The sequence below is a fragment of the Arachis ipaensis genome, chromosome B9 (genome assembly GCF_059453495.1).
Source record: "Arachis ipaensis isolate K30076 ecotype BB chromosome B9, ASM5945349v1, whole genome shotgun sequence".
NCBI classification, from domain to species: Eukaryota; Viridiplantae; Streptophyta; class Magnoliopsida; order Fabales; family Fabaceae; genus Arachis; species Arachis ipaensis.
The window spans coordinates 119,518,693-119,543,152 of NC_142444.1; the positions used below are offsets into that span (position 1 = coordinate 119,518,693).

Consider the following 24,460-nt stretch of genomic DNA (forward strand, 5'->3'; position numbering starts at 1 on the left):
GCTTCCTCATTTTCTTTGCCACACTATTTTCCTTCTTGGGCCACACTTCTTAAGCCACGCTTTCTTGTTTTCTTCTTTTCTTCACCTACAAATAATCAAAATAACCAATCAAAGTATCACCAAATTCACAAGGTTTATAAATCATTAAAAATCAATTAAATTTAGCCTAAACCTCATGATTTAGCATCAATTAAATGGTGGTTGTTTGATTCAAAGAAGTCATGCATTTCCATTCCAAATTACTTACTTAGAATGCAAGAAAGTGCATAAAACTTAATAAAAACAAAGAGAAAGACTAGTGAAACTAGGCTAAGATGACTTGTCATCACCTTCCCCAGCCACCTTGACTGAGATGTTCTGGGCAGCTGTAGCCTTCCTCGCCTTTTTAAAGGCCCTCATGGAGTCCTTATTTTTAACCATTTCTGAAAAATACAAACAAAACAAAGTTACAAAGCTGGAAGAAATAGAAAACAAGAAACAAGTAAGCCAAAAGAAGTCGACCACTACCTAGCTCGACTCGGATAAGAGAAGGGTCTCCTAAAAATCTCTTTGTATCAAGATGAGGAGGTTGTCACCAAATCCCCTCCAGCAAAGTCACGAAAGCCTTCTCAACCTCATCAAGCATTTTCCACGTATATCTAGATACTACAACTTTCTTTTGCCAATATAAAGGGAAGGTAGGTTCACCATTTGATTCTAAGAAAAATGGTCAAGCTCCCTCAATAGCTCGGACCTTGAAAAGGTAATTATTAAAATCCCTAAAAGACTCATCGTACATAGAAAACACTTTGTGCCCTTGGGCAGACCTAAAAGAAACCCAAGAAGTTTTCTTTTTGGTAGTCTCAGGCTTAGTCAAAACAAAAAGATACAAAAAGAGAGTTTGAGAGGTGTGACATCCAACCTCTTGGCAAAGCAACTGAAAGATCTTGATGAAGCCCCAGGAATTCGGATGGAGCTGAGATGGGGCCACATTACACGACCACAACAAGTTGGTCTCAAAAGAAGTAAAAGGAAAGGTAATGTTCAGCTGGCTGAAAAAATAGTCGTAGGCATAGAAGAAGGGACGTTCCCCTTGGGTCAAAGATGGAAAGCAAACTCTTTCATCAGAGTCTGGCGCTACCAATTCATAATCTTTCTCCTGGTCTCTACGACAACAGATACGATGACGTTTTCTAAGTTCCACAAGATACTCGGAATTAACTACTGAGACACACATCAGAACAAGGGAGTCCAGCCAATCGGACATACCCTCAGGAACCTTGGAAGACGTTTCAACAATATTTTTGCGGGAAGACATGACCAACTAGTCCTACAGCAAGAAAAAGAAAATGGATAACTAACCAAAGCAGCTCGGGCAGAATCAAAACATCTCAGACAAACATGACTCAGAGCAGTACAAGCAGTAAAAGGAAAACTCCAAGACACACACCAAGGTCCAGGGGTATCCTTTGGAGGCAGAGATAGAGTCTACAAAGCTACACCCCAAAACTCTCAGCAAAATAAATCCCCTTCCAAACAAGCATCAACATGAATCAAAAGCAAGACACCAGAAAATCGTTATCTTCTACATGTCTATCAAAAATAAAATTACCAACATAGGCAAAAGTCATCAAAGGAAAAATCTTTCTTAAAAAGCAAACAATAGTTCATCAGAAGGCGATCAAGAAAAGCAGCAACAACATGCAAAGCCCCAAAAGTGTCAAAACTATCAGGGAATCCATCCAAGAGCATACACAAGGTCGAAAGAAAACTAGAAAACATACATCACAGTGACAACCAAGCATGGTAATACGAAAAGGTCCAAGCTTTCCAACACAAACTCAAGCAAAACCTAAACTTTACCAAGAATCGAACAAATGTAAACACAAGGCAAGAGCGACGAAAGAAGTAAAAGAAAGAGATAGAAAGAACGAACTAACCTGCAAAAGAAGGAAAGTGCTGAAAGTGAAGACGAAGAAACAAAATCCGGAATCACCCTTCGAGCAAACAAAGCCACAGCAAACTACCAAAGGTGTCGCAGAGAGAAAGCGTGAAAAAACGCAAGTCCCAGGCAAGCCAAACGAAACAGAAAATGAAGAGAAAAAGGGAAAGTTACAGGAAAAATAGTTTTTGGTGTAAATTCAATATGAAAGTGGGAGGCAAAAGAAACGGAATATTAATGGGTTATTAAACCCTCGCACGTTCTGAAAGCAAAGAGACGCGCGTTTTCAAAGGATAAAGGAAAAAGAAAAAGACGTTCCGCATTCAGAGGGATCTCTACAAAAAGAAATCGACAATGCTCGAGCTCGGCTTCTACAGAGAAGGGTTGAAGTCCTGAAACTAGGGACTCGACCTCAAAAGGAAGACCACGCTCAAGCAGGGGCACTGTTTATATCCTGGGTTGAGTTGTCCGACCTGGGATGTTCAACGGCAAGTCGACCAAACCTCTTCAGGTCAGGACTATCCGACCTCTTCTTAAAGAGTTCGGCCAAATCACCAAGAAGAAGCCCAAAAAGGGCCCAAACAAGAGGAACACGACCCAAATCCAAAGACAGCCCAAGCCTAGAGAGATAAGGGCAGTTCCCTTAAAGATAAGATGACTTCACTCAAAGATAAGATAAGATAAGATAACTATCTTATCTCCAGAAAGGTCATTCCGCACCATTATAAATACACTGGAGCACCCAGGTATAACGAATACTCTGATTCTACTAAAAACCTGCTTAAGACCCTTGCTAACTTAAGCATCGGAGTCCTTTGCAGGTACCACCACCCTCGGGTGACGAAGGATTAGCATCACCAACAAGTCCGACAAGTCGGACGCGGCGGCTCTGGCCACCACTTACAAGTCAGACACATCAGCGCCGACCACCGCAGGAGATCTCGTCCGAGATTAACCTACAGTTTCAGGTAACCCTTGGAATATATACATTATCGAGTGTGAGTGATCGACGAATTGTCTTTTCTCGAGTTTAAAAACCATTCATAGGCTCCTAGTATAATATTCCTTTCAATATATATACGTATTTATATCTTAACCTTGTGTCGTAGCAACAAATCATAATTGAATTATGACTTAAGCATAAGGCAATAAATGGTAGGGTGTTACAATAAAAATATAGGAATATATCAAAAGATGATTGTCGGATTAAAGGTAGAGACAATGGAAGAGAAGATGAAGAGACAGATGACAAAAAATCTTTTGAGATACCTTAATCAATAACAAGGATATTGTTTGCTACCCGACATTGTTGTAGAACTAGATTCCTTAGGGAGTGCACCAATCTGATCCTGTGTAAGGCCATCTTCTTTCGCACAATTATGACCTACAAGAAAAATCATGAGTTTGAGTCAACTAAAATATAGATATTACATAAATCTATTTACTTTTCTTTATACTATTTATTTACCTCATAATTCTAATTTTAGTTTAATTTATGGGACAAAAATACACTTATTGACAAATTGATATATATATATATATATAAAACAATGTGCCAATTTATAAATATTAATTTGCATGTAAATGTGTTCACTTTAGTATTTTACTTTTAGTTTTGATTGAATGTTATTTATTTTAGCCACTAATTTAATAAATATTTTAAAATTTAAAAAAAATTAAAAATAATACAAAATAAAAATAGAAAATTATTGGGTATGAAATAGAAAAAAATCTATTTAATCTAAAAAAGGAAAAAATAAAGAAATAACAAAATTCGTAGCAATTTAGAGAACCGCCACAAAAGAAGATAATGAAAGCATGTTATGCTTTAATGGCATATTAAAAATGATGCAATACAAACACTGAATGTTAAAACCTTGTTACAATTTTGTGCCAGTTAAAAACCATAGTTAAAAAATAAGCCATATAAAAATAGAACAACACAGTGGTTACTCTGGCGATTGATGCACGGAAACTTGTCTCTCAACAGATTTTCCTCGGCAAGTATACCGAATTGTCGTCAAGTAAAAACTCACAATAGAGTGAGGTCGAATTCCACAGGGATTGATTGGTCAAGCAACTTTAATTGGAGGAATGTTCTAGTTGAGCTAAGTAGAATTTGATATGAGAATTGCAGGAAATTAAATGGCGGGAAAGTAAATGGCAGAAAATGTAAATGCTAGAAATAAAGAGATGAATATAAATGACGGAAAGTAAATTGCAGAATCTTAAATGGGGAATGGAGAATTTAGCATGAAAGTAAATGGCAGAAACTAAAGAGAATGGGTAAGATCAGAAATGGGGAATTCATTGGGCTTAGGAGATGTTGCATTCTCCGGATCAAGTTCATTCTCATCTCTTCCTCAATCAATGCATTCATTGATCTCCTTGGCAATCTTAAGTGATTGAATTCCAATTCCTTAGTAACTCAATCTCTCAAATCTTGATCAATAGCCAATTCCTTGGTCTAATTGCTCATGAGAAGAGATGAGGTGCGGTCACTGATTATACCACATGTATTTCCAAATCAAAGTATTGGGAGAATTATATGTCACCATATCCGCCCAAACCCCAATTTGGTCCAACATGAGAAAGCATTTCTAGCATGATCTCTTCATTCCTCTTCCAAGGTTCAGAAGAGATCCAAGTATGAATAGTTTCTTTTCCAAGACAACTATCTAATTGGATGAAGATTGAAAGCTTTCAAGTAAAATCAAGAGAAAAGAAAGAAGAAGAATAATGAAAACTATTATTGATCCATCAAATTACAACAGAGCTCCCTAACCCAATGAAAGGGGTTTAGTTGTTCATGGCTCTAGGAATGGAAAGCAAAGATGGAGAGTACATTCTGAAGTAAAACTAGAAGTTGCAGAGAAAGTAAAATGATACAGAGAGTAGTCCTCTCAATCCAAAAGCTCCTCTCTAGTTCAAAACTACCCCTATATATACTACTCTTCTAATCTTCCAGTTGGTTCTTCAAGTCTTGGATATAGGCCTTTGGATCTTGAGTTGAAGCAGTTTGGAATCTTCAGTGGGCTCAGCTTTACTTGCAGAGAAAGTGTGAAGTAGGCATGGACTTTGGCTAGGACGTTAGTGGCGTTAACGTTAAGTAAAAATGTGGGTTCGAGAAAGTTAGTGACAATCACCTTTTGCACTAACGTTCCTAGCCCAAGATGAGTTACGTTAACTTCAACGTTAGTGGCACTAACGTGACCACTAATGTTGCCTCTTGATCCATCGCGAGCGTTATTGGCGTTTACCTTTGCCAATAACATTGCCCTTGGCCCCTTCTTCCCTACGTTAGAGTTCACGTTAGTGTAGCTAACGTGACTCTTAACATGGGTATGCCTCGACTTCGAGAGCGTTAGTGACACTTACCTTTGTCACTAACGCTCCAAACACCCTTCTTCCCACGTTAGAGTTCACGTTACTTAAGTTAACATGACTTCTAACGTGGTAGTGATAGCCATCTCCAACGTTAGTGACAAAGGTGAGTGTCACTAACGTTGGCTCATCATTCCTTTCCTCCACGTTAGCTTCCACGTTAATGCAATTAACGTGGCAACTAACGTGGCTAATAGAGGCTTAGTCCAACGTTAGTGACAAAGGTGAGTGTCACTAACGTTGGCTCTTCATTGCTTTTCCTACGTTAGAGTTCACGTTAATGTAGTTAACGTGATTCTTAACGTGGCTAAGTGTTCCCCTCTCCCCAACGTTAATGGCATTCACTTTTACCACTAACGTTGGAGCTTTACTTTTCTTCCACGTTAGCTTCCACATTAACGTAGTTAACGTGGACACTAACGTGGGCTATGATGGCTCACGAAAGCGTTATTGGTGTTCACTTTTCTCGTTAACGTTGTAAGCTAGCCTCCTTTCCACGTTAATGGTCACGTTAGTTGGACTAACGTGGCTATTAACGTGGCATCTTCCTTGCTTCCTTTGTCTTGAAATCAAGCAAATAAAGTACATCAAAGCTAGGTTATGACCCATGAGATCATGCATCATTCAATTTATCATTCAATTCATGCATAATTCTCATGAAATCATATAAAATTCACAATGTTTGCTTGAATCAAGATGTAAATGATTATTTACCCAAAACTTGCTTATTTCCTAAGAAAGTGCATGAAACTACCCTAAAACCATAAAAAAAAGGTCAGTGAAACTGGCCAAAATGTCCTGGCATCACAACACTAAACTTAAAGCTTGCTTGTCCCTAAGCAAGTACTGGAACAAGAGAATGATGAATGAAATGACAAGAGAAATGAATCATTATTGTGGAAGTCATGTCCTTGGTTTTATGGGGTTTCATGCATAGCAACTTAGGTTCATTCCTTTATTGGCTTTCAGACCTTTATCATGCCCTGGAATACTCACTTGATTGCACCCTTTGAGACTTTTATTTATTGATCCCTTTGTCTTTCCACGATTTATTGCATCCTTAGGCTAAGTGTTCTGTGAGGGGGCGACTCTTTAAGATAAGCTTTCAGCCAACACTCCCAAACCAGTTGGTTCAAGGTGCTAGGTGTTGAAACACCCCTAAGGACTTACTCCCTCAAGTCTCTCCCCCCCATACGTACACACCACAGGCACATGGTTTGTTATTTTCTTTCCTTGAGGCCTTGGTGTCCAGCACCTCTTTGGGTTACTAAATGTTCTGTAGCAAGGTTGCTCTTGATAGTGGATTTTCAGTTGATAATCTCAGGTTAGTTAACCCAAGTTACCAAGTGATGAAGCACTCCTAAGAACTTATTCATCCAAGCAGATCCTTGGTACAAGAGCACCACAGACATATCCCTCAAGATTCAAGCCCTTAGTGCCTAGCCTTATTTCTTATTACTTTTCTTTCTTTTTCAACTCTTATTGTTCTTTTCCTTTTTCTTATTAAGATCTTGTTATTTAGCTAGTCTCATGGGGTGTGTTTCAAGCATATGATTCAGGACAGATAGTTGCCTTCCAACCTTGTTGGTGAACCAACTTAGCTAAGTGATTACTACACCACAAATTTAAGGACCTACTCCACAACTTGGACATCACTCTGGTCTTTCATACCATCTCTTTTTATTTGGTTTAAAAGGACATACATACAATAAGCAAGATGCAGATAAAAACAGGTAACTTGAACGAGCACACATATGACAAAAGCAAGGAAAATACTAAAGACAGAATTGAAAATCCTAAACTATCATGGAAGCATGTTCTATTTCATACATGATTTTCCTTATTTAAAACTTGAAAAAGATGGGACAATAAGGGAACTCCACCACCTTTTACTCATGGGGTTGCTCATGCTCTCCCTCTTGTTTGTCCTCTTTGTGTCCACTCGTGTTTCCTCGCATCCGTGCTAGCCTGGCTTTCTTTCACTCCTCAAGTGCCTTCCTTACTGATTCATGACTCTTTTCTACCCTCTCTCTTTCTTCTCGCGCTAATTCATCCTTTACTTCTTCATATCTTGTGATTCCCGGGTGCAGTACAGGAAGTTGTCCAACTAAGTACCCGAGCCTGGCTTGGGTGTTTACATGATGTCCAGTCTCGTTCATGTAAACTCCTTCTGTAAATGTTCTATATTCGTCATAGAGTTCTGCCTGTTCCAGTTGTTTCCGATGCATTTCATGTATGTGTGCACCTTGATGTGCTTGGATGTTGATTAGCTTTTGGATAGCTTCTTGTTGTTGATCTTGCCTTTGCTCTATCCTGTGGAAGGATTCATCTCAATGTTTCCCTTGTTCAAGTTGCTTTTCCATCAATTGCTTTTGCCATTCCCATGTTGATTCATCCATCCAGAGAGTAATTCTTCTTGACGGCTTACCAACTGTAGTTGCAATTCTTTCTGTGCCCCTTGATTTTCCAAGTATTGTCTAGATAAGCCATCAATGGCTTCCTGTAGCTGGTGCATGTCTAAAGGGGCTTGCTCCTCTAAGTTTTGTCCTTCTACTACTTGATGGGCTGGCCTTTTTCTTGGTTTTCGTTGAGGTAGGGGAGATGCAACCGCATGCATCCGTCAAATAGTAATTGGGATGCCCACTTTTATCCACTCGGGGTCCTCATCTTCGAACACCGCCCCAGCCCTGTCACACAGACGAAAAATAGTGCTGGGGTAGCCTAACCTTCCTCCAGAATCGCTCTTTTCAGCCATCTTCCTAATACCTTGAGCTATAAGTTCATGGACCTTGATCTCTCCCCCTTTAAGTATACATTGCACCATTGTTACTCTCTTAAGATTCACCTCTGAATTATTCCCGGCAGGAAGGATGGATCTCCTTACAATTTCAAACCACCCCTTTGCCTCAGGGGTGAGGTCTCCTCTCTTGATGAACTTGGGTTTCCCCTGAGGATCTCGTACCCAATCAGCTCCTTACACGCATATATCTTGTACAATCTGGTCATGATTGGGGCTGCCATCTATTCTGGAGTGATAGCTTTCCTCTGCAAATGGTATGGCTCGCAGCTTTAATGCTCTTATGATGCTCATGGGGCTGAAGTCCACGGTTACCCCTCTCACGAAGCTTATATAGGAGTCATCTGCCTTATCATACCTGACTGCATTTGCATAAAACTCTCTTACAAAAGTTGCATTTACTTTTATGACTGGATCAGTAAGGAGCTCCCATCTTCTCTTCTCCACCTTCTCTGTGATTTCGGGGCACTCAGTTTTTCTGACTTGAAAGCCTAGCTCATATATGATCTCCTTATCAACCATCCATCCATATTGCAATGCATGGTGAAAGGTTTTGAACTTCTTCTCATCGAAAAGGGCGTTGCTCCATAGGCTCCTTCCCTTTTCTTCTCTTAGAGCTTGATGATGCCATAAGTGACTTTTGAGATGTGAATGTGTTGAGAATTATTGGTTAATGATGGGATTCAGCCGGTTTTGGTGGGGTGTAGTGAAGGGAGTGAGTGAGAGTGTTTTTGATGGGGTAAGAGGTATTGGGTTCCAAGAGTTAGAAGTACAAAGAATGAGAATTTGGAATGTGGAAGGGTATGGAATAAGAACCACTTATATAGGAAAGTGGTGAGTGAATGAAAGGTGTGGATTGATGGAGTGGGTGTATGATGAACGGGTGGGGTTTAGCATGGGATGGGCATAAGGATCATCACTTTTATGAAGGGTGGTTGGTTCGATTTCCAAGCTTGTCACTCTTCCAATGTTGCATGGCAACATTTCCCAATGCAATCCCCTTGAAGACATGTGCATAGTCCTCTCTTTTTGTGGTGGCCGAACCCTCCTTCAATTGTCCCATCAATTTTTCTACAAAATAAAAGAAATGTGATTAATAAAATTGTGGAGAGTGGCGGCAAAATTTAAAATGTGGGGTAACTACTTTTTAAAGATTTTTGTTTCCAATTACTAAGTGCTATTCATGAGTGCAAACCAACTAACCAGCCAAATATCCATGTATGCAACATTGGTGACACCAAACTTAGTTTGGGGCTATGTGGTGTAAATGACTTGTTCAAGGCTCTAAGAGTGACATGATAGGAGTTACATTTATGTTCTCTTAGTGTGCCTTGAACACCAAACTTGTTCTTCACTATATGTTGCATAAAAGGATTCATTCAAGTGCATGTCAAAGTTGATTTGAAATTCATGAACCTTGATTTATTAACTACTTTAAAAGCATGTAAAACATGGGTTGCCTCCCATGAAGCGCTTCTTTAGCGTCACTAGCTTGACGTTCTGCCTTTGTCAGGGTGGTTGGTAATGCTTCAGATCTTCCCCTCTTGCAGTAAACCTATATCCATTGGCTTCATCAAGGATCTCCACATGTTCTAGGGAGAGAACTTTGTTGATGGTGAAAACATTAGGTAACTGAGATGGGATGGTGGGGAGATGTGGTGGGATGTCTAGGAGTAGGCTGAGATCACTTTATCCCCTGGAGAGAAATCCTCTGTAGGGATCTTCTTGTTCCTCCATCTCCTTGGTGCCTTCTTCTTTGTTTCTTTTGCTGTTGTCTTGCTCTTTGTGGTCTCTTTTCCTAGGGAGACTTTGTTGCTGGTCTCATATGATTCTGGTGGTTTTGGCTCCACTTGAGTTTCCTTTAGCTGTGGTAACTGCTGATTGTCTTGTTCATTAACCAAAGGAATTCCCTGTGCTTCAATGCTTGTTTCTTCCACCAGTGCTTTGTCGTGCTCTTTCCTTGGTTCCTTGTTTTCCTGATCTCCCTCTTGTGAGGGTTTGAAGACATTGAATGCGAGTTGTTCATCATGTATCCTCAGTATTAGCTCTCCTCGCTCCACATCTATGAGCGCTCTGGCTGTAGCTAGGAACGGTCTTTCCAATATGATTGGGTGGATGTGACTTTCTTCCATTTTCAATATGACAAAGTCTATAGGAAGGAAGTAGTTCCCAACCTTTACCAACACGTTTTCAACCACTCTCACTGCTTGTTTTTGAGTTTTGTCAGCCAGCCTGATGACTACGTCTGTAGGTATTAGCTCATTGATCTGCAGCTTCTTCATGAGAGATAAAGGCATTAAGTTGATGCTTGCTCCCAAATCACAGAGTCCTTTGTCAAACATTGTTTCTCCTATGGCACAAGGGATGTGAAAACTCCCTGGGTCCCTCCTTTTTGTAGGCAACTCTGGTTGAATGAGAGCACTGCACTCCTTATTCATCACTATTGTTTGCCCTCCTTTGAGTGAGCTTTTCCTGGTCAGCAGCTCTTTCATATACTTAATGTATGAGGGCATTTGTTGGAGGGCCTTGATGAATGGTATGTTTACATAGAGAGATGCAAACATATCAAGGAACTTTGAGTATATTCTTTTTTCTACACCACCCTTGAGTCTTTGGGGAAAAGGTGTATAGAGTTTCAGCAGCTCCTTCTGTGTAAGTGTGGTTTCTTGGTGATCCTCTTCTTGTGTCTCTACTGAGGTATCTCCAGGTTGTTTTAAATGTTTCTTCAGCTCTTTCTCAGTACCCTTATCACTTATAGTGACCATCTTGCAATCTTCCCATCTGACCTTCTTTGCTTCACCTCTCGGGTTCTTCTCTGTGTCACTTGGGAAGCTATCAGTAGGTTTGGGAATCTTCTTAGAGAGGTATCCCACTTGAAACTCCAACCTCTTGATGGTGTCTCCCTGGTTTTTTATGTTGGCTCGCACCTCCTCCTTGAACACCTTGTTATCTTGAATTTCCTTACATATGCCGTCAAGTAGAGTCTCAATCCTTGATAGTCTTTCTTCCGATGATGGAGAGTTGAGATTGGAGGGATGAGAAGGGCCATTTTGGCTTTGGTATGGATGTTGAGATGTGTTGTTAGGTGAGTGCTGATATGATCTCTGTGTGGGATGTTGGTGAGCTGCATTGTTGTTGGGGTTGTGGCATCTCTGATCTTGGCCTTGGTCTTGTTGATTTCCCCACCCAAAGTTTGGGTGGTTCCTTCAGCCAGGATTATACGTTTTGGAGTATGGGTCATGGTTCTGCCTAGGTGAATTTCCAATGTAGTTGGCTTGCTCTTGACTACCCTCTGCTTCTTCATTCACTCCTTCTTGAGTTGCTGCTGAAGTGGTGATTGCTGCTACTTGATTCCTCTCCATCTTCTTGGTGAGGTCAGCCAATTGCTTGGTAATCATCTTGTTTTGAGCTAGCAGTGCATCCACATTGTTTAGCTCCATCACTCCTCTAGTGTTGCCTCTTTCAGAAGCATAGAAGTAGTCATTCTCAGCTACAGTCTCAATGACATCTATGGCTTCTTCAATGGTCTTCTTCTTGTTCAGAGATCCCCCGGATGAGTGGTCTACAGCCTTCTTTGATTCATAAGAAAGACCTTCATAGAAAATGTGCAGTTGCACCCATTCATTGAACATATCTGGCAGGCATCTTCTTGTCAAGTCTTTGAATCTCTCCCATGCTTCATATAGAGTCTCACCATCTTGCTGCCTGAAAGTTTGAACCTCAGCTCTCAACCTGTTGATTCTTTGAGGAGGATAGAATCTCGCCAAGAATTTGTTTACCACATCTTCCCAGGTTGTTAAGCTCTTGATGCACACGGAAACTTGTCTCTCAACAATTTTCCTTCGGCAAGTGTACCGAATTGTCGTCAAGTAAAAACTCACAATAGAGTGTGGTCGAATCCCACAGGGATTGATTGGTCAAGCAACTTTAATTAGAGGAATGTTCTAGTTGAGCGAAGCAGAATTTGGTTTGAGTGTTGTAGGAAATTAAATGGCGAGAAAGTAAATAACAGAAAATGTAAATGCCAAAAGTAAAGAGCTGAAAATAAATGGCAGAAGGTAAATTGCAGAATTTAAATGGGAATGGCGAAGATGCTCATAAAAGTAAATTGCAGAAATTAAAGAGAATGGGTAAGATCAGAGATGGGGATTCATTGGGCTTAGGAGATGTTGCATTCTCCGGATCGAATTCATTTTCACCTCTTCCTTAATCAATGCATTCATTGATCTCCTTGGCAATCTTAAGTGATTGAATTCCAATTCCTTGGCAATTCAATCTCTCAAATCTTGATCAATAGCCAATTCCTTGGTCAATTGCTCATGAGAAGAGATGAAGTATGGTCACTGATTATACCACATGCATTTCCAAATCAAGTGTTAGTAGGATTATAGTCACCATATCCAACCAAATCCTATTTGGTCCAACATGAGAAAGCATTTCTAGCATGATCTCTTCATTCCTCTTCCAAGGTTCAGAAGAGATCCAAGTATGAATAGCTTCTTTTCCAAGATAACTACCCAATTGGATGAAGATTGAAAGCTTTCTAGTAAAATCAAGAGAAAAGATAGAAGAAGAGTAATGAAAACTAGTATTGATCCATCAAATTACAACAGAGCTCCATAACTGATGAGCGGATAATTTATACGCTTTTTGGCATTGTTTTAAGTATGTTTTTAGTAGAATCTAGTTATTTTTAGGGATGTTTTTATTAGTTTTTATGTTAAATTCACATTTCTGGACTTTACTATGAGTTTGTGTGTTTTTCTGTGATTTTAGGTATTTTCTGGCTGAAATTAAGGGACTTGAGAAAAAATCAGATTCAGAGGTTGAAGAAGGACTGCTGATGCTGTTTTACAGCTAGATTAACCGCATTTTATATGTTTCGCATCTATTTACTTGTTTTTGAAGGATATTTCAATGTTCATTTTCAAAATCTCAATGGCAAAAAAAAAATTCATTATATTCAATATCTTTGTGGGGTAAAGAAAGAAAACAAAAAGTAAAAAAAAGATTTTATTTAATAGATTTATTAACATTAATAAATAATGAATTTATTAACATTAATAAAAAGCCACCTACAGACGCTTTACGCCCAATCATTCCGGATAACGCTTGCATCCTCTGTCTTACCGCGGCTGCTGGCACAGAGTTAGCCGATGCTTATTCCCCGGATACCGTTATTGCTTCTTCTTGGATTCTGACCTCCCTGCACTCAAAGTGGATTTTCTGGAGCTACAGAACTCAAAATGGTGCGCTTCTAATTGCGTTGGAAGGTAGACATCCAGAGCTTTTCAGCAATATATAATAGTCCATATTTTGGCCGAGTTTAGACGATGCAAAAGGGCATTGAACGCCAGTTCTACACTGCAGTCTGGAGTTAAACGCCAGAAACACGTCACGAACCAGAGTTGAACGCCAAAAACACGTTACAAACTGGTGTTCAACTCCAAGAATGACCTCTACACGTGTAAACTTCAAGCTCAGCCCAAGCACACACCAAGTGGGCCCGGAAGTGGATTTATGCATCAATTACTTACTTCTGTAAACCCTAGTAGCTAGTTTAGTATAAATAGGACTTTTTACTATTGTATTAGACATCCTGGATTGTATCTTATGATATTTAGTTTCATCTTTAGATCATGGGGGCTGGCCATTCGGCCATGCCTGAACCTTTCACTTATGTATTTTTAACGGTACAGTTTCTACACACCATAGATTAAGGTGTGGAGTTCTGCTGTTCCTCAAAGATTAATGCAAAGTACTACTGTTTTTCTATTCAATTCAACTTATTCCACTTCTAAGATATTCATTCGCACTTCAATATGATGGATGTGATGATCGTGACAGTCATCATCATTCGCAACTTATGAACGCGTGCCTGACAACCACTTCTGTTCTACCTTAGATTGAATGGATATCTCTTGGATATCTAATACAGGGGACCGAGTCCGAGTTATTAGCGTCTTCGTGGTATAAGTTAGAACCCATGGATGGCCATTCCTGAGATCCGGAAAGTCTAAACCTTGTCTGTGGTATTCTGAGTAGGATCTGGGAAGGGATGGCTGTGACGAGCTTCAAACTCGCGAGTGTTGGGCGTAGTGACAGACGCAAAAGGATCAATGGATCCTATTCCAGTATGATCGAGAATCGACAGATGAATAGCCGTGCCGTGACAGAGCATCTTGGACCATTTTCACTGAGAGGACGGGAAGTAGCCATTGACAACGGTGATGCCCAACATACAGCTTGCCATGGAAAGGAGTAGGATTGATTGGATGAAGACAGCAGGAAAGCAGAGATCAGAGGAACGAAAGCATCTCTATACCCTTATCTGAAATTCTCACCAATGAATTACATAAGTACCACTATCCTATTTTATATTTTATTTAATTTTCGTCCACTATAATCTCTTAATACATTTGAATCCGCCTGACTGAGATTTACAAGGTGACTATAGCTTGCTTCAAGCCGACAATCTCCGTGGGATCGACCCTTACTCACGTAAGGTTTATTACTTGGATGACCCAGTGCACTTGCTGGTTAGTTGTACGAAGTTGTGAAACAGATATAAGATCATGAATGTGCTTATTATGTTTTTGGCGCCGTTACCAAGGAATGGAATGATCACGATTTCGCACACTAAGTTTTTGGCACCGTTGCCGGGGATTGTTCGAGTTTGGACAACTGACGGTTCATCGTGTTACTCAGATTGGGTAATTTTCTTCTTATTTTATTTTCAAAAAGTTTTCAAAAAAAAAATTTTCAAAAATCTTTGAAAAATTTCCCTTTGTTTTCGAAAATTATTTCAGAATTTTTAAGAATGAATTCTAGTGTTTCATGAAGCATGTTGAAGCCTGGCTGGCTGTAAAGCCTTGTCTAATTCTTTTGGATAGGGGCTTCCAACCATCAGCATAGAGGCAAGTTAATTTGAATATCAGCTGTTGTTGATCCACCTGCTGTTGTATGACTGATTTGTATCTTCTAAAGCTTGGCTGGCTATTAAGCCATGTCTAACCCTCAGATTGGAGCTTTAGACTAAAGAGCACAAGATTTCTGGAATTCATATTAAAAATTTTGAAATCCTTATTTCCTTTTTCCTATATGTTTTTTCAAAAATAATATACAAAAATCCAAAAAAATTAATAAAATCATAAAAACCAAAAATATTTTGTGTTTCTTGTTTGAGTCTTGAGTCAAATTTTAAGTTTGGTGTCAAGTGCATACTCATCTTGCATTTTTCGAAAATTGCATTCATGCATTGCATTCATCATGATTTTCAAGTTGTTCTTGATAAAACCTTCTTGATTGATCTTCATATTATATTGTTTTGTGTTGTATGGTGTTTTTCATATGTATTCTTGAATTCTTAGTGTCTAAGCATTAAAGATTTCTAAGTTTGGTGTCTTGCATGTTTTCTTTGCATATAAAAATTTTCAAAAATATGTTCTTGATGTTCATCATGATCTTCAAAGTGTTCTTGGTGTTCATCTTGACATTCATAGCATTCTTGCATGCATTCATTGTTTTGATCCATAACTTTCATGCATTGAGTCTTTTGCATGTTTTTCTCTTTCATCATTGAAAATTCAAAAATCAAAAAAATATCTTTTCCTTTTTCACTCATAAATTTCGAAAATTTGGATTGACTTTTTCAAAAATTTTTAAAATCTAGTTGTTTCTTATGAGTCAAATCAAATTTTCAATTAAAAAAAAAATTCTTATCTTTTTTTCAAAATCTTTTTCAAAAATCAAATCTTTTTCATTTTTCTTAGTTATTTTCGAAAATTTTAAAAAAATATTTTTCAAAAATCTTTTTCTTATCTTTATCACATAATTTTCAAAAATAACATCATCAATTAATGTTTTGATTCAAAAATTTCAAGTTTGTTACTTACTTGTTAAGAAAGATTCAAACTTTAAGTTCTAGAATCATATTTTGTGATTTCTTGTGAATCAAGTCATTAATTGTGATTTTAAAAAATCAAATCTTTTTCAAAACTAATTTCAATCATATCTTTTCAAAAAATATCTTTCTATCTTATCTTTTTCAAAATCATATCTTTCTCAAAAATTTGATTTTAAAATATCTTTTCTAACTTCTTATCTTCTTATCTTTTCAAAATTGATTTTCAAATTTGTTTCAACTAACTAACTAACTTTTTGTTTGTTTCTTATCTTTTTCAAAACTACCTAACTAATTCTCTCTCTCTAATTTTCAAAAATATCTTCCCTCTTTTTCAAAAATTCTTTTTAATTAACTAATTGTTTCAAATTTTAATTTTAATTTTCGAAAATCAATAACCATTTTTCAAAAATAATTTTCGAAATTCCTCTTTCTCTCTCATCTCCTTCTATTTATTTATTCGTCTACTAACACATCTCTCCCATCCAAAAATTCGAACACTACCTCCCTCTCTGTGTTCGAGTTTTTTCTTCCCTTCTTTACATTACATTCTTTTCTTCTTCTACTCACACAGGGGAACCTCTATACCTGGGTAAAAAGGATCCCTATTATTATTATTTTTCTGTTCCCTCTTTTTCATATGAGCAGGAGCAAGGACAAGAATATTCTTGTTGAAGCAGATCCAGAACCTGAAAGGACTCTGAAAAGGAAACTAAGAGAAGCTAAATTACAACAATCCAGCAAGCACCTTTCAGAAATTTTCGAACAAAAAGAGGAGATGGCAGCCGAAAATAATAATAATGCAAGGAGGATGCTTGGTGGCTTTACTGCACCTAATTCTAATTTACATGGAAGAAGCATCTCCATCCCCACCATTGGAGCAAACAATTTTGAGCTGAAACCTCAATTAGTTTCTCTGATGCAGCAGAACTGCAAGTTTCATGGACTTCCATCTGAAGATCCTTTTTCAGTTCTTAACTGAATTCTTGCAGATCTGTGATACTGTTAAGACTAATGGAGTAGATCCTGAAGTCTACAGGCTTATGCTTTTCCCGTTTGTTGTAAGAAACAGAGCTAGAGTGTGGTTGGACTCTCAGCCCAAAGATAACCTGAACTCTTGGGATAAGCTGGTCACGGCTTTCTTAGCCAAGTTCTTTCCTCCTCAAAAGTTGAGCAAGCTTAGAGTGGATGTTCAAACCTTCAGACAGAAAGAAGGTGAATCCCTCTATGAAGCTTGGGAGAGATACAAGCAACTGACTAAAAAGTGTCCTTCTGACATGCTTTCAGAATGGACCATCCTGGATATATTCTATGATGGTCTGTCTGAATTAGCTAAGATGTCATTGGATACTTCTGCAGGTGGATCCATTCACCTAAAGAAAACGCCTGCAGAAGCTCAAAAACTCATTGATATGGTTGCTAATAACCAGTTCATGTACACTTCTGAGAGGAATCCTGTGAGTAATGGGACGCCTCAGAAGAAGGGAGTTCTTGAAATTGATACTCTGAATGCCATATTGGCTCAGAACAAAATATTAACTTAGCAAGTCAATATGATTTCTCAGAGTCTGAATGGAACGCAAGCTGCATCCAACAGTACTCAAGAGGCATCTGCTGAAGAAGAAGCTTATGATCCTGAAAATCCTGCAATAGCAGAGGTGAATTACATGGGTGAACCATATGGAAACACCTATAATTCCTCATGGAGAAATCACCCAAATCTCTCATGGAAGGATCAAAAGCCTCAACAAGGATTTAATAATGGTGGAAGAAACAGGTTTAGCAATAGCAAGCCTTTTCCATCATCCACTCAGCAACAGACAAAGAACTCTGAGCAAAATACTTCTAATTTAGCAAACTTAGTCTCTGATCTATCTAAGGCCACTGTGAGTTTCATGAATGAAACAAGGTCCTCCATTAGAAATTTGGAAGCACAAGTGGGCCAGCTGAGTAAAAGGATCACTGAAATCCCTCCTAGTACTCTCCCAAGTAATACAGAAGAAAATCCAAAAGGAGAGTGCAAGGCCATTGATATAACCATCATGGCCGAATCCAAGGAGGAAGGGGAGGACGTGAATCCCAAGGATGAAGACCTCCTGGGACGTCCAGTGATCAATAAGGAGTTTCCTTCTGAGGAACCAAAGGAATTTGAGACTCAACTAGAGACCATAGAGATTCCATTAAACCTCCTTATGCCATTCATGAGCTCTGATGAGTATTCCTCTTCTGAAGAGAATGAGGATGTTACTGAGGAGCAAGTTACCAAGTACCTTGGTGCAATCATGAAGCTGAATGCCAAATTATTTGGTATTGAGACTTGGGAAGATGAACCTCCCTTGTTCACTAATGAACTGAGTGATCTGGATCAATTGACATTGCCTCAGAAGAAATAGGATCCTGGAAAGTTCCTAATACCTTGTACCATAGGTACCATGATCTTTGAAAAGGCTCTGTGTGACCTTGGTTCAGGGATAAACCTCATGCCCCTCTCTGTAATAGAGAAACTGGGAATCTTTGGGGTGTAAGCTGCTAAAATCTCATTAGAGATGGCAGAAAATTCAAGAAAACAGGCTTATGGACAAGTAGAGGACGTGTTAGTAAAGGTTGAAGGCCTTTACATCCCTGCTGATTTCATAGTCCTAGATACTGGGAAGGATGAGGATGAATCCATCATCCTTGGAAGACCCTTCCTAGCCACAGCAAGAGCTGTGATTGATGTTGACAAAGGCGAATTAGTCCTTCAATTGAATGAGGACTCCCTTGTGTTTAAAACTCAAGGTCATCCTTCTGTAAACATAGAAAAGAGGCACAGTAAGCTTCTCTCAAAACAGAGTCAACCAGAGCCCCCACAGTCAAACTCTAAGTTTGGTGTTGGGGAGTCTCAACAATGCTCTGAACATCTGTGAGGCTCCATGAGAGCCCACTGTCAAGCTATTGACATTAAAGAAGCGCTTGTTGGGAGGCAACCCAATTTTTATTTATTTAATTTCAATTTATTTTTATTGTTATTTCATGTTTTATTAGGTTCATGATCATGTGGAGTCACAAAATAAATAGAAAAATAAAAAACAGAATCAAAAACAGCAGAAGAAAAATCACACCCTGGAGGAGGATCTTACTGGCGTTTAAACGCCAGTAAGGAGCATCTGTCTGGCGTTCAACACCAGAACAGAGCATGTTTCTGGCGTTGAACGCCAGAAACAAGCAGCATCCTGGCGTTCAGATGCCAGAAATGCACACTGAGGAAAAGCTGGCGCTGAACGCCAGAAACAAGCATCTGGCTGGCGTTCAACGCCAGAAATATGCTGCATCTGGGCGCTGAACGCCCAGAACAAGCATCAATTCGGCGTTTAAATGCCAGAATTGCATGCAAAGGCATTTTACATGCCTAATTGGTGCAAGGATGCAAATCCTTGACACCTCAGGATCTGTGGACCCCACAGGATCATCTCAGCATTTGTGGACTTCACAGGATCCCCACCTACCTCACCCTCTATCTCTCCATTCATGGTCATCCCTTCTGTTTTCCATTTACCACTCACATCCATACACCCCTCCTACCTTCAAAATTCAAAATCTCTTTCCCACCCAATCCCACCCATATGACCGAATACACACATCCCTCCATCTCCTCCATATCTTCTTCTTCTTCATCTATTCTTTCTTCTCTTGCTCGAGGGCGAGCAATATTCTAAGTTTGGTGTGGTAAAAGCATAAGCTTTTTATTTTTCCATTACCATTAATGGCACCTAAGGCCAGAGAAACCTCAAGAAAGAGAAAAGGGAAGGCAATTGCTTCCACCTCTGAGCCATGGGAGATAGAAAGATTCATCTCACAAGACCATCACTTAGAAAATGATGGAGCAAACAAGAGAGCCTATTCATGGAGCTCAAGAAACACATGAGGAAGCTTACCATCAAGAAATCCCTGAGATACCTCAAGGGATGCACTTTCCTCCACAGAATTTTTGGGAGCAAATCAACACCTCCCTAGGAGAATTGAGTTCCAACACGGGACAATTAAGGGTGGAACATCAAGAGCACTCCATCATCCTTCATGAAATTAGAGAAGATCAAAAGGCAATGAGGGAGGAGCAACAAAGACAAGGAAGAGACATAGAAGAGCTCAAGGACATCATTGGTTCCTCAAGAAGGAAACGCCACCATCACTAAGGTGGACTCATTCCTTGTTCTTACATTCTCTGTTTTTCGTTTTCTATGTTAAGTGCTTATCTAAGTTTGTGTCTTATTACATGATCATTAGTATTTAGTAACTTTGTCTTAAGGTTATGAATGTCCTATGAATCCATCACCTCTCTTAAATGAAAAATGTTTTAATTCAAAAGAACAAGAAGTACATGAGTTTTGAATTTATCTTTGAACTTAGTTTAATTATATTGATGTGGTGACAATGCTTCTTGTTTTCTGAATGAATGCCTGAACAGTGCATATGTGTTTTGAAGTTGTTGTTCATGAATGTTAAATATGTTGGCTCTTGAAAGAATGATGACAAGGAGACATGTTATTTGATAATCTGAAAAATCATAAAAATGATTCTTGAAGCAAGAAAAAGCAGTGAATACAAAAGCTTGCAGAAAAAAATAGAAAAAAAATAGCAAAAAAAAAAAGAGAAAAAGCAAGCAGAAAAAGCCAAAAGCTCTTAAAACCAAAAGGCAAGAGCAAAAAGCCAATAACCCTTAAAACCAAAAGGCAAGGGTAAATAAAAAGGATCCCAAGGCTTTGAGCATCAGTGGATAGGAGGGCCTAAAGGAATAAAATCCTGGCCTAAGCGGCTAACCCAAACCGTCCCTAACCATGTGCTTGTGGCGTGAAGGTGTCAAGTGAAAACTTGAGACTGAGCGGTTAAAGTCAAGGTCCAAAGCAAAAGAAGAGTGTGCTTAAGAACCCTGGACACGTCTAATTGGGGACTTTAGCAAAGCTGAGTCACAATCTGAAAAGGTTCACCCAATTATGTGTCTGTGGCATTTATGTATCCGGTGGTAATACTGGAAAACAAAGTGCTTAGGGCCACGACCAAGACTCATAAAGTAGCTGTGTTCAAGAATCAACATACTGAACTAGGAGAATCAATAACACTATCTGAACTCTGAGTTCCTATAGATGCCAATCATTCTGAACCTCAATGGATAAAGTGAGATGCCAAAACTATTCAAGAGGCAAAAAGTTACAAGTCCCGCTCATCTGATTGGAGCTATGTTTCATTGATAGTTTGGAATTTATAGTATATTCTCTTCTTTTTATCCTATTTGATTTTCAGTTGCTTGGGGACAAGCAACAATTTAAGTTTGGTGTTGTGATGAACGGATAATTTATACGCTTTTTGGCATTGTTTTTAGTATGTTTTTAGTAGAATCTAGTTACTTTTAGGGATGTTTTTATTAGTTTTTATGTTAAATTTACATTTCTGAACTTTACTATGAGTTTGTGTGTTTTTCTGTGATTTCAGGTATTTTCTGGCTGAAATTAAGGGACTTGAGCAAAAATCAGATTCAGAGGTTGAAGAAGGACTGCTGATGCTGTTGGATTCTGACCTCCCTGCACTCAAAGTGGATTTTCTGGAGCTACAGAACTCAAAATGGCGCGATTCTAATTGCGTTGGAAAGTAGACATCCAGGGCTTTCCAGCAATATATAATAGTCCATACTTTGGCCGAGTTTAGATGACGCAAAAGGGCGTTGAATGCCAGTTCTACGCTGTAGTCTGGAGTTAAACGCCAGAAACACGTCACGAACCAGAGTTGAAAGCCAAAAACATGTTACAAACTGGCGTTCAACTCCAAGAATGACTTCTACACGTGTAAACTTCAAGCTCAGCCCAAGCACACACCAAGTGGGCCCCGGAAGTAGATTTATGCATCAATTACTTACTTCTGTAAACCCTAGTAGCTAGTTTAGTATAAATAGGACTTTTTACTATTGTATTAGACATCCTGGATTGTATCTTTTGATCTTTAGTTTCATCTTTAGATCATGGGGGCTGGCCATTCGGCCATGCCTGAACCTTTCACTTATGTATTTTCAATGGTAGAGTTTCTACACACCATAGATTAAGGTGTGGAGCTCTGCTGTTCCTCAAAGATTAATACAAAGTACTACTGTTTTTCTATTCAATTCAACTTATTCCACTTCTATGATATTCATTCGCACTTCAATATGATGGATGTGATGATCGTGACAGTCATCATCATTCGCAACTTATGAACGCGTGCCTGACAACCACTTCCGTTCTACCTTAGATTGAATGGATATCTCATGGATATCTAATACAGGGGACCGAGTCTGAGTTATTAGCGTCTTCGTGGTATAAGTTAGAACCCATGGATGGCCATTCCTGAGATCCAGAAAGTCTAAACTTTGTCTGTGGTATTCCGAGTAGGATCTGGGAAGGGATGGCTATGACGAGCTTCAAACTCGCGAGTGCTGGGCGTTGTGACAGACGCAAAAGGATCAATGGATCCTATTCCAGTATGATCGAGAACCGACAGATGAATAGTCGTGCCGTGATAGAGCATCTTGGACCATTTTCACTGAGAGGACGGGAAGTAGCCATTGACAACGGTGATGCCCAATATACAGCTTGCCATGGAAAGGAGTAGGATTGATTGGATGAAGACAGCAGGAAAGCAGAGATCAGAGGAACGAAAGCATCTCTATACCCTTATCTGAAATTCTCACCAATGAATTACATAAGTACCACTATCCTATTTTATATTTTATTTAATTTTCGTCCAGTATAATCTCTTAATACATTTGAATCCGCCTGACTGAGATTTACAAGGTGACTATAGCTTGCTTCAAGCCGACAATCTCCGTGGGATCGACCCTTACTCACGTAAGGTTTATTACTTGGATGACCCAGTGCACTTGCTGGTTAGTTGTACGAAGTTGTGAAACAGATATAAGATCATGAATGTGCGTATTAAGTTTTTGGCGCCGTTACCAAGGAATGGAATGATCACGATTTTGCACACCACTAACCCAATGAAAGGGGTTTAGTTGTTCATAGCTCTGGGAATAGAAAACAAAGATGGAGAATACATCATGAAAATTAGAACTAGAAGTGCAGAGAAAGTAAATTATACAGAGAGTAGTTCCCAATTTCCAATCCCCCAAAAAAGCTTTTTTCTTCTAATTCAAAACTACCCCTATATATACTACTCTTCTGATCTTCTAGTTGGTTCTTCAAGTCTTGGATATGGGCCTTTGGATCTTGAGTTTGAAGCAGTTATCTTCTGCAGTGGGCTTAGCTTTACTTGCAGAGAGAAAGTGTGAAGTAGGCAGGGTGTTTAGCTCAGGACGTTAGTGGTGTTAACGTTAAGTGAGAGTGTGGGTTCGAGAACGTTAGTGACAATCACCTTTTTCACTAACGTTCCTCACCCAGGGATGGTCCACGTTAACTTCAACGTTAGTGGCACTAACGTGAGCACTAACGTTGCCTCTTGGTCCTTCGCACACGTTATTGGGACTCACCTTTCCCAATAACGTTGAGAGTCTTCCCTTCCCCCTACGTTAGAGTCCACGTTAACTAGGTTAACGTGGCTCTTAACGTAAGCTTGCCAATCCTTCGAGAACGTTAGTGACACTTACCTTTGTCACTAACGTTCTAATGTGCCCCTACTTCCCACGTTAGAGTCCATGTTAACTAGGTTAACGTGGCTTCTAACGTAGCAATGATAGCCATTTCCAACGTTAGTGACAAAGGTGAGTGTCACTAACATTGGCTCATCATTCCCTTATCCACGTTAGATTCCACGTTAACTAAGTTAACGTGGGAGTTAACGTTGCTCACATTGGCTCATTCCAACGTTAGTGACAAAGGTGAGTGTTACTAACGTTGGTGATTCTTGCTCCCTCCACGTTAGCTTCCACGTTAACTAAGTTAACGTGGGAGTTAACGTGGCTCATTGTGGCTTAGCTCAACGTTAGTGACAAAGGTAAGTGTCACTAACGTTGGCTTCTCTTTTGCTTCTCAACGTTAGAGTCCACGTTAACTGAGTTAACGTGGCTCTTAACGTGGCCAATTGTGAGCTTGGTCCAACGTTAGTAACAAAGGTAAGTGTCACTAACGTTGGCTTCATTTCTTTCTTCCACGTTAGAGTTCACGTTAACTTAGTTAACGTGACTCTTAACGTGGGCTATTATGGCTTCGAGGGCGTTATTGGCGATTACTTTTCTCATTAACTTTGCAAGTCAGCTCCCATTCCACGTTAGAGGTCACGTTAGTTAGACTAACGTGGCTGCTAACGTGGTTCTTCCTTGCTTCTTTTGTCCTGAAATCAAGCAATAAAGTGCATCAAAGCTCTAGTCCCAGTCATGGGAAATGCATCATCCAATTTGTCATTAAATTCATGCAAAATCCTCATGAAATTATGTAAAGGGCACAATGTATGCTTGAATCAAGATGTAAGTGAAATTCTACCCAAAACTTGCTTATTC

The 24,460-nt window shown here is 39.3% G+C and overlaps 2 non-coding genes across 2 annotated transcripts; one reads left to right on the plus strand and one right to left on the minus strand.

The window, feature by feature from the left end:
- Window positions 1-11,729: 11,729 nt before the first annotated feature.
- On the plus strand, window positions 11,730-11,836 carry LOC148546105 (small nucleolar RNA R71). Its single transcript, XR_015900343.1, has one exon. It is a non-coding gene; the product is annotated as a small nucleolar RNA R71 (small nucleolar RNA).
- A 5,344-nt stretch (window positions 11,837-17,180) lies between these two features.
- LOC148546106 (small nucleolar RNA R71) lies at window positions 17,181-17,288 on the minus strand. Its single transcript, XR_015900875.1, has one exon. It is a non-coding gene; the product is annotated as a small nucleolar RNA R71 (small nucleolar RNA).
- Window positions 17,289-24,460: the final 7,172 nt, after the last annotated feature.